The sequence below is a fragment of the Podarcis raffonei genome, chromosome 8, assembly GCF_027172205.1.
Source record: "Podarcis raffonei isolate rPodRaf1 chromosome 8, rPodRaf1.pri, whole genome shotgun sequence".
Taxonomy (NCBI): Eukaryota; Metazoa; Chordata; class Lepidosauria; order Squamata; family Lacertidae; genus Podarcis; species Podarcis raffonei.
The window spans coordinates 75,820,753-75,833,522 of NC_070609.1; the positions used below are offsets into that span (position 1 = coordinate 75,820,753).

The 12,770-nt window shown below is 47.5% G+C and overlaps 1 protein-coding gene across 2 annotated transcripts in view; it reads right to left on the reverse strand.

Annotated features, from left to right (window-relative positions):
- CASZ1 (castor zinc finger 1) overlaps nucleotides 1–11,664 on the reverse strand; it is a 306,042-nt gene extending 294,378 nt beyond the window's left edge. For both annotated transcript variants that reach the window (XM_053400928.1, XM_053400925.1), the window contains exon 1: nucleotides 11,147–11,664. The gene's annotated coding sequence lies outside the window, so the exon portion shown is untranslated. The remainder of the gene's footprint in view (nucleotides 1–11,146) is intronic.
- Between the last annotated feature and the right edge of the window lie 1,106 nt (nucleotides 11,665–12,770).

Sequence of the window (12,770 nt, forward strand, 5' to 3'; positions counted from 1 at the left end):
GAAAGGGGGGAAAGTCATGGACTGGTTGTAATGCACAGCGAGTTAGTGCTGGGAGGGACCAGAGGATCATCTCGAACAAACTCTTGTAGAGAGAGGTTCTTTGGATGGAATTGCACATACCTCGTTAAAATAGTCCCAAAACAGACTGCCAAAGAAATAAGTCTGCAGAGCAAATTGTTTGAGGAAAAGGCTCGTAGGAGTCCTTAGGGCTCACGTCTGGCACCTCCAGATTCCCTTTAGGATGTAGTGCTGTGGACCAACGAGACAGTGCTGGACTCTGGGGATAGAGCCACACTGCTGTGCTCAGGTCCTGCTTGTGGGCTTCCCAGTTGCAACTGGTTGTCCACTGAGAGAACAGGATGCTGGACTAAATGGGCTCTGGCCTGATATCCAGCAGAGCTCTTCTTCTGTTCCTCGGCAATGGTTCGATATAGGCTCACCCAATTCATCTCCAACCTGTTAACTTTCCTTCCTCTTCAGCCTCAGTCTCTGTTTTGGTCAGCCCTTCTCCACATGATGCCTTAAGCCAACACTGCCATCCCCCAAATCCTACCAGGCCTTTGGCTGAATAACATTCTATTGTGCTTTTAAATGCCTTTGTGGAAGTGGGGATATTGGTTTGGTTTTTGTTCTTGCTCTTGTTTTATTATGTATTTTGTGCTTTCATCTTGTATTTTTATGTTGTGTGATATGCTCTGTGATATTCGGAATGAAGGGCAGTATACAAATTTAATAAATAATAGTAATTGCTGGCATCTGTCTCGAGAGACAACGGAGTGTACCTCCGGGGGTGAAATCAAACCATGGGAGAATCACAGCACCTACTGTAGCTGCATAGACTGGTAACTTACAACTCCCACATTGTTTTTGACGCATTAGCAGAACCAAAGTGAGCTCTCTGGAGTGCAAGCCTGGGCAGTGTGTAATGAGGCTTTGGGCTGCACAGACAACAAGACCCCCCTGCTTGGCTGCGCTGATGTGGTCCAAATGAAAGCAGAGCAATAAGATGGGCACCAGGAGGAGTTGCTGGAAGGAGACGTAAAACCATCTTAGGGACTCCCACTTCAGATCTGTGCAGGGTTTAAACCTTAGCCTTTTCTTCTCCCAAATAACAGTAATAATGCCAGTGCTCAAGACTGCCTCTCCCTAGGCCAAGAATAGGGAACATGTGTGGTCCCTCAGATGTTGGGTTCCACTCCCATCAGCCCCAGCCAGCCAACGGTTCTAAAGCTGGTGTCAACTGCCTTGGTGATAGCCTCCTCCCCAGCTACACAGGCATTAGACCTGGCGAACAAAGTCAGTATTTCATTTGGTGTGCATTGTTTGTCTAAGTAGCTTGTGTGGGCTTACAGGGAAAGCTAAAATACTCCTTCCTCCTTACAGGCAAAGCTGAAATGGTCCTTATTCTTAAACACCTGTCCCAGCTGTCACACATGGAAGGGTAGGCCCTGGGCTCCTCACGAGGCCAGTGTCAGAGATAGGCACCATGGGGTACTTGCTGAGGCCTGCTCTTCCTCCTCGCAGCCACCCTGCCCCATTAACCGGCCCTCACCAATAACACAAGCAAAGACAAGAGCGAGGAGATAGAGTAGAACTCGCCCCACTCTCACACTTTCTCCCATCCCAGATGGTTGAGCAGACTGAGTCCAGGGGTGCGATGAGAGAAAGTGGGCAGGTAACAGTCCCTTGGAAGAGGAGGAAGGTCCTTGGCAGGGACCGTGAGGGCACCTTCCCCGAGCTCCCTCCAAAATCAAATACTGGCACTGCCTCCTCTATTGGTGGCCCACACTTGGAAGCATCACTGGTTTACTGTGGCAGCGCCATTTTGGTTTCTAGCTGGACCCCAGCACACCGCTACGCTGTGGGTTTCTCAGAACACCAGGCAGGATTTATTTTTTTTAAAGAGGAGTGGGCAGGGCAAGCGTCCACAGCAGGACCTGCCAGGCTACTGGGGCTCTGGCAGCTGCCCAAGTATGCCATGTGCTGATACCGCATAACACAAGATATATTCTGGAAAGGGGCAGGGAGCAGGCTATGCCTGTGGTAGCAACTGCTCACCTCCCCTAAGGAGGCCCATGTTCATTGCTAGAGACTCAGAAGGACAAGTTACCTCACAAAGCTGACTCACCCACTCCTTGGCAAAGCTGGAGAAACCCCAGAGACCTAAATATTTGATGCTGGCACCCCGAGGGCTTCAATCTCTCTACAAAGTATTTAAGGCTCCTCCAAAGTCTTGATATTGCCCCCTGAGAATTTCAAGGAGTTGGAGAGGGCATACTCAAAGTATGGTCAGTGGCAGAGCCCCTGCTTTGCATGCAGAAGGTCATTGGTTCAATCCCCAGCATATGCAAGTAGAGCTGGGATAGACTCCCTGCCCAAAATCCTGGAGAGCAGCTGCCAATCAAGGCAGACTGTACTGAGCTAGATGGAGCAGTGGGTGTAATTCAGTATAAAGCCATTTCCTATGTTCTTAAAAAAGGGAGAGGCATAGGAGGCCTGGAACACCCTTTGCTGAAGAAAAATCTATGCAGAAGTGCCTAGGAAAAGCACCTTGCGAAAAAGGCAGGCTTTTGCCTGGTACATATTCAGCCAAAGTGTTATTGGCTCCCCCCCCCCCGCTTGTGCACCCCGTTTAAAATGCTCAGGTCAGAGAGGTTCAAGGTCACCCACAAGAGAATTCCAGCCCCCTCACCCCCCAAGTTCCCCAGTGACAGAATTAAAGGAGTTGCCATGTTCCTTTGCTGCATGGTTAAGATTTATTTCTATTTTAAAAAGGCCTCCTCGTAGAAAGGATTGCTCGGCACCTGCAGAATGGTTCCTAGAACCTCAAGCCACCCAGTGCTCAAAGCTGCACGCTTACAAGGTGCAGCCTCTTCCTGCGATTAAAAAGAAGAAGAAGAAAAAGCAACAGTATCTGGAGATAAATTCTTCAGGAAATAAAAGCACAAGAGGCGGCGATATGCTTTCAGACAGCGGACAGGGGGAGAAGGTTAAAACCTGATATGTGACAGGAGAGTATTTTTTCAAAGCTAGAAAGAAAGAAAAACAGGCTTGTTCTGCTGTGAAACTTTTCCTTATCCAAAAAGAGGTGCGAGTGTGTGTTAGAAAGGATAACCCACAAACATTTATGCAGGGAAGGCCTTTGGCCAGGACAGGGAAGGAAGCGAGTATTCTCCTTGGAAGTCTTTCATGTGAAATCCAGGTGGATATTCCATTCTGACATTAACATCTCCCACGGGAATTATTCCCGTGCACTCCTGTGAAGAAATGCACATTATGTCACATTCAATCTGGCGGGGGGCGGGGGAGGAACGTTGCGCTCACAAATGCCTCCCCCAGCGGATGGCACTTGGGGTGCTTGTGGCTGGCTGCGGCAGCATGAAGGTCAATCCCACCGCGTGCAGAATTTCTACAGAAAGTGGTGCTCTGCCCGTCATGCAAGATGCTGTGGGGTGCAGCACCCACGGCGGGAGATGGCGTGGACAGCAGCCACCGTGCGGGTGACGGTTATGCAGGTTGCATCAAGCCTTCTGTTCAACAGCAGAGGCACAAACTCTCCAGGAAACGGCTTCAGGTGGTTTTAAGGTTAGGGGGGCGGAGAAAGAGGAAAAAAGTGACCGCTTCCTTCCCAAACACCAAACTTTTAATAAACATCACACAGAGCCTCAGCTTGCCGACGGCACATCTTACAGGGAACCCCATCTTCCAAACTTGTGAAGTTTATCCAGTGAGCGATTGTATGTCTGAGGCTGCTAGGCCAACAAGCCGAGTTGAAAAGGACCCCTTTTGTCCCTGCCCCCCTTTCCACAACCAGTTCCTCTGCCCCCCCCCTTCTCCCGTGTCCTCAAGACTCCTCTCACCTTGAGAAGTGTTAGGATTACCCAGCATTTACACTCAGTGCTTCTCTTTATTCCTTAAGACTTATTAAGAATGATAATGAGCTACAAAGCTGAGAACACGTTCCTCTTTCTCTCTCTCTCTCTCTCTCCCCTCTGTCGCTCTTCCTCTCTCTCTCTTTCCCTACGTGCCATTTCCGTCAAAGGCACACAGGACAAATCTGACCAAAAAAAAAAAAAAAGGGAAAAAAAGGCCTGGCAATATGGATCAAGGACACTTGAGGATTTATATTCTATAAATCAAACCCCCCCTTTTTGGGGACGGAAGTTTTTTATTATTATTTCTGTACTAATTTCTCCCTTCCCCACCCCACATTTTTGCTTCCTTTTGCCCCCCTTTTTAAAATTCCCTTCCCCACCTTCAGAAGATTCCCCCCCTCCTTCCTGGACTTTGAAATGAGGTGTGGGGGGGAAATAAGACGGAAAAAGGAAGGTTGCCTGCCTGCCTGAAAAGGCTCGTTAACATGGGGCTCTTAAACGGTTGATTAATTTTAGCAAAATTTACGACACTACTCCTGCTTTCCCCTTCTTCGCCTTGCAGCATGACACTAGAGCGAGTTAACTTGAGGTCCTTCTTTCTTCTGCCGCCACCCCCCCCCCGAACCCCTCCACCACCGGTACTTTGCAGGCTTCCTCCCATGTCCCAGCACTTGTTTGTACACATCAACACGCCTGGAAAGATCATAAACGCTGTCCAGGAACATCCCCGCCTTACGGATAAAAGCAGTTTTATTCCCTTTTACAGGGTCGAGGAGAGCAGGAAAAGCACAGGAGACCAACTTCTGACTATTCTAACTTTTAAAAAATGATAAAATAGAAATTGTTTCAACTGACAAGCTGATTTCAGATGGGGGTGGGTTATTTTTTTTTTTTTAAAGGAAGCCTTTCAACCATTCTCCATCTTATAAACATGTCCTCCTGACTTTGGGCTGCATTCAGAATCCTAGGATGCTCTCTCAAAAACCATGTCTGAAGGTGGCTTCGTTGCTTATAATTGGGGGGGGCAGGGGAGGTAAATGGCAAGGGAAGAAACAGACCATCTAAATAAAATGAGAGAAAGACGCAGCTCTTAAACATTCCCTTAGCTGTACGCTAATATTTCAACCGTCTGGTGAGCGCTGGCTTCTCACCTGCTATTTACCTTCTCCACTTGCCCGTTTCTTCTGGCACTCTGATATAGACATCAGAAACGCATGAAGACTCAATTACTAAGCTACTTCATACACAGGGCCACCTCGCACACTCGTGGTTTTGTTTTTAAAGGAAAAACAACAATCGGACTCACTTTCTGCCCACTTACGACATGATTTTGGGGTTGCCATCCCAAAAACCTTCCCGTTATGTCACTTGAACATGTCATGACCACTGCGCCAGTAGCTGTCAAATAGGTATAGACAAACAGAGCCCAACTACATCTAGGTATAAAGCTACCATTTCAAGACACGCACAGCAATATTTGTGTTCTCACCCACCCACCCCTGAAATCAACAAGATATGGGTTAAACTAAGCCACACCTGCTATTTAAAAGAAAAAAAAGTGTTAAGAAGCTGGGATTCAAATTTTTGGAGTTGCTGTTGCAAAGAAAACATTTTTAAAAGAAAAAAAGTTCAGGTAGAAATATTGTGGGATACAGAGATGGACCTGCTTTGAGTCAAAACAGGCAAGGCTGTTTGGGATTGGTTTATTTTTTTAAAAAAGATTGGATAGGTTGCCCAGAACATTCTGTTTGTGGCAGTAGAGCCTCCCCCCCATATTTATATAGATGGGTTGGGTGTAAATCATTCTCAAAATGAAATTAAGTAGGGGTATGTATGTGGGGTGTGTGACTTGTGTTGAGGACAAAAAAGAAAAAGACATTGACACAGTAAATCAAGGGTGGGAGGTAGCCAGTCCCTGATCTAAGCAAATAACACATTCTGATATAATAAAGTATTTAAAAAGAAAATTGGGCAAAAGGACATAAGCAGGTGGCCACTGGCAGAGAAGGGGTGGCTTAGAACAGAACATTACAAGTTTCTGAAAGTTAAAACTCCACCCTCACCCTTTGAACTAAATCTTGCTTTTTCTGTTTGCTCAAGGAGGGGGGGGAACACTAATACAGAGTAATCATTTGATTTAAAAAAATATGCTTGTTGAAAGACACGTCCATTTTTCAAGCATATGTGTGCGTTTTGAATTCATAGGTGCCTCCCTTAAGTTTAAAAGCACCAGGTATTTTTCCCTGTCCTGATCATTTAAATAAATTTGCGGTGGGGTAGGGGTTCACCCACTAGACCAGAGGCAACAATCATAGTGGAATATCCACCCTCCACCACCTCTTTCCTTATTACAGGAGCAACAAGCCACTATGCATCTGAAATCCTCTGTCCCTCCTCCCCATAGAATCAGGATTTTCTCCTGTAAAAAAATGACAATGTCAGCTGTAGGAAAACTGACACGACCAGCTTTTAAAAGAAATGTTGGTGTGGGGGGAGAGAGAGAAGTCAGCCACTGACTTCTTGGTTAAAGTATTTTCTTGTTCTAACTCATGTTCTTATGTCACTGAGCTAAAAAAGACAGAGAGAGGGGGGGGGAGAGAGAAAGAAAGGGGGGAGAGATGACTTTCCTTGAATGATCTGTTTAACCTAAGCCAGAGGAAAAAAAAAAGTCATTAATTACTTATGTGAGCTATTGCTTCTGAAAGACAATAAACCTGCCCGGTCGCCATGGATATGACATATTTGCTCTGAAAACAACACAATAATTAGCAAAGGGGAAAGATACAAGGGGAATATGCAAACTCCCGGGTTTAAAGCCACAGTGTTTCTTTTCTTCTGAGTTGTGTGCGTGTGTGTGTGTTTGTTTTTTTCACTTCTCTCGGTCCAGTTTGCAATTCAATTTTTTAAAAAAGAATAAAGAAAAAGGGGTGGGAGAAGCAGCTACCCAAAAGATTTACCAAAGAGAGAGAGAGAAGGCAGGCATGGAAGGAAAAGGATGGTGATCAAATTCCACTGAAACAGCAGGGACAAAAACATAAACACACAAGAGAATTAATAAGATGAAAAGCAATCAAGGATGTGGATTTCATCAGACAAGTTAGGCTTACGTTAGTCTTGTTTTTAAGTCTGTTTAGTGCTGTTTTGGCTGGAGCAGGTTGAATGCACGTGTATCTGTGTTTTAAAAGAAAAAGGGGGAAAGTAAACTGGAGAGTGCGGGGGGGGGGGAGAGAAGATACTGTTTTAAGAAACAAAAAAGGTTGAAAAGAGAATAGCACTGGATAACAGGGCGAAACGAAGCTTGGACCGAAGAAGGTGCACGGCAGGCATATTTTTAAACCTACCACTTTGCCCGTCTGACAGAAGCCAGTGCCACCAGGTTGGCACCTGCTAGGTGCCCGGGAACCCCAAAATAAGTCTCCACCATCTTTAAACGGGTCTTGAATAAGACAGCTTCCAAAACACATGACACCCATCACAAAATGACACTTTAACATAAAAGAAAAAAGTTTCGTTGGGCAATTTGGAACTTAGAAGTCTGCAGCATCTCCTTGAGAACTGCTCTAAAGAGAAAAGCTTTTTATGTATTATTCTCCCCCCCCCCAGCTCTCTCCCATTAAGCTGAAACAAAAGACTAAAAAAACCTCTAATGCATTAACTCTTCCCGATTCTGACCTCCTGCACTTAAAAAATAAATGATAAAACAATAATACCCTGAACATCCACTTTACCCCAAAAAATCTTTATATTTGATTTTGGACTTATTATAAAGTGAAGGAGAAGTGGAAGGACCACCTCACAACTGCAGCAGCAAGCAAGCAAGATTTTATTTGCATCAATTACTGGTCTGTCTGACCACAGCCAAGCATATTTAAAAGAAGGGGCCTTATCATTTAATCTGCTCTTTCTATTACAGTTTTTAGACAGAATCTTTCAAGATCAGAGTCCCATTCACACAAACGGCAGACTCTTGATGATCAATACCCTTTAACTTTTCTGCTTACTCCCACCCCAGTTCTGCCCCTTTCTGAACACATCAATATGGAAAACATAAGTTGAACAACCAAATAATGCAGGGTTTGAGAAGAAAACAAACAAACAAAAAGAGTAGCAGAAGAAAAAGAGCCCACGCTACTTCTTTAAACACTTTAGCACATATGGAGTTTGATTTCTTGAAGAGATCAGTTTAACATCTCCATAGAAACCTGCAACAGATTATTATCAACAGAATAAATAAGTAGTCTAATAAATTAAACAGGAGGCAGAAGATCTGGAAACTTGATTACTAAGTTCACTAATATTCTGCTTCTTCACCAGCACCACATAAAGTCTTCCTAGCCGGTGGAAAAATGGATTTTTAAAAGGTGACAATCAAGTAAAACTAAGAAGTTATTTCCCCTACGCACACGAAGATGGCTTATAGGAAAGACTTAGGGAGAGAAATAGGAAGGCCAGAGTGAATGTATTCCAAAGGGGAAGGATTAAGGTGATCCCTAATGTAGTTACATACGGCCTTGAGGAAGGAGCTGTTGGGGGGGGGGAGGCAGGAGAAGGGAAGCATGTTGAAAGGAAAGAACACATGGAGTTTATTAATCAAGTTCTCAAAGTTTCCCTCCCCTTCCACAAAAGCCAGATAGATTTAAACCACATCTATTCACATCAAACCTCCACGACACACCCTGTTCCCCCAAAGTTTTCTCAAGCAGCAAATCCCAGAAAGAAACCCTGGAGGTGGCACCCACCATCCCAGAAGACACCCCCACCCACCCACAGGCCCTCACCCCAGCTTTGCCTTTCCATCCTTGCCAGCCACTGAGCCACCTTTCTCTCCCAGCAAAAGAAATAAAACGCGGAGAAAATATTTATTTGGACAACTGACACAAGACAAATGCACGCATATAACCTAAAACGGTGGAAAGCACACAGAAGCTGTCTAGTCCCATACACCCCCCAACTGAATACAGATTTTTCAACCACGGCTAAATTCTCCCCAGGGCACACAACCACCCCCAACCCTATGCCAACCTCTCCCCACTACCTGTATGCAACAGAATCTAATGGGAGGAGCGGTGGGGGTAACATGTTATTCCCTTCCCCAAGAAAACAAATAAGACTAAATTAAGATTCTCTTTATTGCATAAAATGACTCTTTCCCCCACCCCAGAAGCTTAGGATCCGACCATACATCTGGAGAGGCAGATTTGAGAGAGGGGGGAAGTATGCAATCATTTCATTCCCTCTCCAGAACTCACGCCTATGTGCCCCGCTCTGCGTCCAACGCTTTCACCCCCTTCTTTTAATTTCTGCGAACTCCCCAAACCCTCTACTTTCCCTTATTTTTAACCGCTATCTTGCTGTTGTCCCCACCCCACCCGCCCCCGTTCCCGGCAGGCCCGAACTTTGACTGACAGCTCGACACCTGTTCCCTCGTCCCGGGAGCGCCCAAACATGGAGAGGAGCGTTCACCAAAACCCCACTCCTTCCAGGGCGCCCCGCCCTTCGCAACTCCACCCCTAGGCCGAGCCAAACCCCCGCCCCCCCCACCGCCAACACAAACAATACGCCAAACAACCGCTCGCCTGCCGGCCTCCCCCCTCCAAAAAACAAACAGCCTCTGTACATGAAACGTCCCTTACCCCTTGCGCGCCCCCAGCAGACCCAACTTCTCCAAAGCGCAGGAGATAAAAATACGAATGAGAGAGAGTGTGCGTGAAAAGGACGGGGCGGGGGGCAAATCAGCTGCTCGTTCTGCAAATACCACGGGGTAAAAATAACCTGCTGCTGCAAACGAGGGGGCAGACACAAAGTACCCCGGATCGCCCCAAAAGCGCACTCTTAGGGACGCTCAAATAACTTGGGTTGGGGAAAGGGAAGCTAAGGAGAATAGGGAGAGACCCCCCCCCACCCCGGAAGCGCAGGGCGACGCAAATACTGAGCATCGCGCCTCTCCCCCCCCTTTCTCTTTCTCTATTCTCGCCCCCTTGTGCGGCCACCGTGCGCTCCGGACCCTCCGCCCATCTCTCCAAAAGTCATCGCGCACCCGGGGTCTTCGCTCCAAAGCACTTTGGGAAAACTTTGCGCACCGACAGAAGCAGAAGCAGCTCCGACTCCAATCCCAAGAACGAACCCTGACAAAAAACGTCCCTGTATTCTCAGTCTTTTAGGGACCCTAACCCTTTCCTCCTCCCCACCCCCCGGGACAACCTGCACTCAGCCTTTTTAAAAAAAAAAAAAGGAGGAAGGGGGAGAAATGTTTTCCCGAAACTGTCTTGAAAACGCGGACACCTGAGAGCAATATTTGGGGAGGGGGGTGGGAGAGATCCCGCCCCCTCGTCCTCTGCCTCCCTCCCCCCTCCTGCCCTTTCTTTCCCTTTCCTCCACCCCCCTCCCCAGGAACTATTTTTAAAGTCTTCGAAAAATGGTTAGGCACCACCTGCAACTGTAGGCAACTGGGAGACCCAAGGGGATATTCTTCTATGCCCCCTCCCCCGTGTAAGGGAAGGGGGCACCTCCAGCTTCTTGGGAGATTGGGGAGGGGGAGGAAAGGAAAGGCGAGTCGCCAAACGCGCGGACGTCTCCCACCCACCTTGTTTGAGAAAGTCCTGGGAATTGCGAGAAGCTCGCCTGCCTGTCCGCCCCTCTCCTCCCGCCCCTAACTCTGGACAAGAAGGAAAAAGAAAGCGAACCACCTGCATCCATTCCTCTCAAAGTGCCCCACGAAGAAAGGGAGAAAGAGGAGTGTGAGAAAGGGGGTCGCAGCAGCAAACTCTCTCTCTTTCTCCAGTCGCCCCCACCCAAAGGAGAAAAACCAGCGCGCAAAGCCCTGGCCCCTCCATCCCGTTTCCAGGCGCATTGCAAACCCCCGCGCCGTTTCCGCGCGCAATGACCTACACAGTCCTGTGCGGTGCAATGTAACGCGACCCCCCTCCCCGACGCACACACTTTTTACAAGTGCCCCCTCTCTCGGCCGGTGCAAAGCCCCTTCTTCTCACGCCCCCTCCCTGGCCAGGGCAGCGACAGCCACCTTCCCCAGTGACTGCAGCCGCCTGCGTCGCCCTCCAAGCAATGCCGCCGCCGCTCGCCCTCTCTGCCCCAGCCCAGCGCGCACTGGGGAGAGCGAGGCGCGGAGAGAGTTGCTGGGGCGAAAGCGGCCGCCGCCAACCGGGACGAGGCGCGGAAAAGTGCACGGGCGAGGAGTCGGGGGAGCCCCCCAGGGAGGAAGGGTCTGGGGCCGGGCGCAGGGGGGGCAAGGAGGGGAGAGCAGAAGGTCTTACCTGCACTTGGGGCTGCTTTGGGTGACTTTCCAAGTACAGGGAAATGTGTGTGTTTGGGATGGAGGCTTACAGCGCGCATGCGCCATCAAAGTTGCCCTGATCCGGGATTTTTTTCCCCCTCCTCTCGCTCGCTTCCCTTTTGCTTTGATTATTGAATTTTCCTATTTCTACCGGGGGTGCAGGCGGCGCGCAAAACCCGGACTGGAATTCGGGCACCATCTGACACCCTCCCCCCCGCCCCACGCGAGCTCTCCGCGGGTTGAAAGCGAGGGAGAAAGGGGGACTTCGGAAGAAAAAAAAGGGGAAGGGAAAATAGAGAGGAGGAAAAAGGCATGGAACGGACTCGCAAGGAACTCCAGCTGAAGAGGGGCGCCTGCAAAACCCGGACTGGATAACAATACACTGGCAAGATTGGTTGTTGTTGTTGTTGTTGTTGTTGTTGTTGTTGTTGTCCTCCTGCCTAAGAGCAATTGCTCTCCTTTCCAATCCATCTCCCCTCCTCCCTCTGCCTGTGACCATTTTCAACACAAAACCAAGGTGACCAACCTTGTGTTCCTTCCATAGACTTTTGACAGATTTCATAAAACTGAAAAGTAAACTAAAATTAATAATAACACCTGGTGGGGTCTAAATTTATGTCTGGGTTTCCTGTAATATATGAAAACCCATTGCTGGCCACCTTGCTCTTTAATATTTAGAATTACAATTCCATGTTATTAGTTATGATGTACTGTATACATATATTGATGCTCTGTTGGACTTAAGTGCACACACATCTTGAATCTTTATTCTGAGTTAACGTAAGAGTTTAGTAACAACTGTCCTGTCTTTTTGTAGTTTTGGATTTGAACACATTCATTTATTTAATAAAAGCATTTAAAATATTTATAAAAGTATTTAAACACCGCCATCTCATAAAATCACAGGAGCGGCATACTATTATATGTAAACAATGAAACGGGGTGGGAAACCATCTTGATATATCTCAGTACCGTACCTTTCTTTTCTTGGTAAGTGGTTCTAATTTATTACCTGTGGGTCTTTGCTGACATAAAGGCTGACCTCCTGCACCACAAGTGAATAGGCTTTTCTTGCTGAAAATTTACAGTTCTATGGTAATAATTGTGAAAGGAAGACCAATAGTGTCTGATAGGAACAGCATATCATTCAGGGTGACTATCAACCCTGGAAACACCTTCTTATGGCTGCCAGAATGTTCCTCCATGTTGCCTAGGAGCTGTCGAGAAAGGGTTTAGAGAGCCTGTAAGTGGACAACAGATAGGATGCTTCAGTCCCTTTTGGGCAGGCAGCCTCTGCTCATGCTGCTACTTAAAAGAAGTAGATTGGCCCAAGTGGGGGTCCCTGGCAAGGCAAGGCAGGGATTTTGATCCCTGCAAGGTTCTGAGGTATGGGCAGGAATGCAATGTGTCCTGATATTGCCACACAACAAAATATGCAACCCCAAGCCACGGCTGTCCCACTTGCAGCCATGAGCAAGTGGTCCTCAACTTAGGGCTTATCCAACCTTCACAGCCCCACCTGAAGATGCTTGGAACAAAACCTGAGATGACATGCTGGCACATTTTATGTGCAAAATACATGTTCTGCCACCAAGTTATGACCC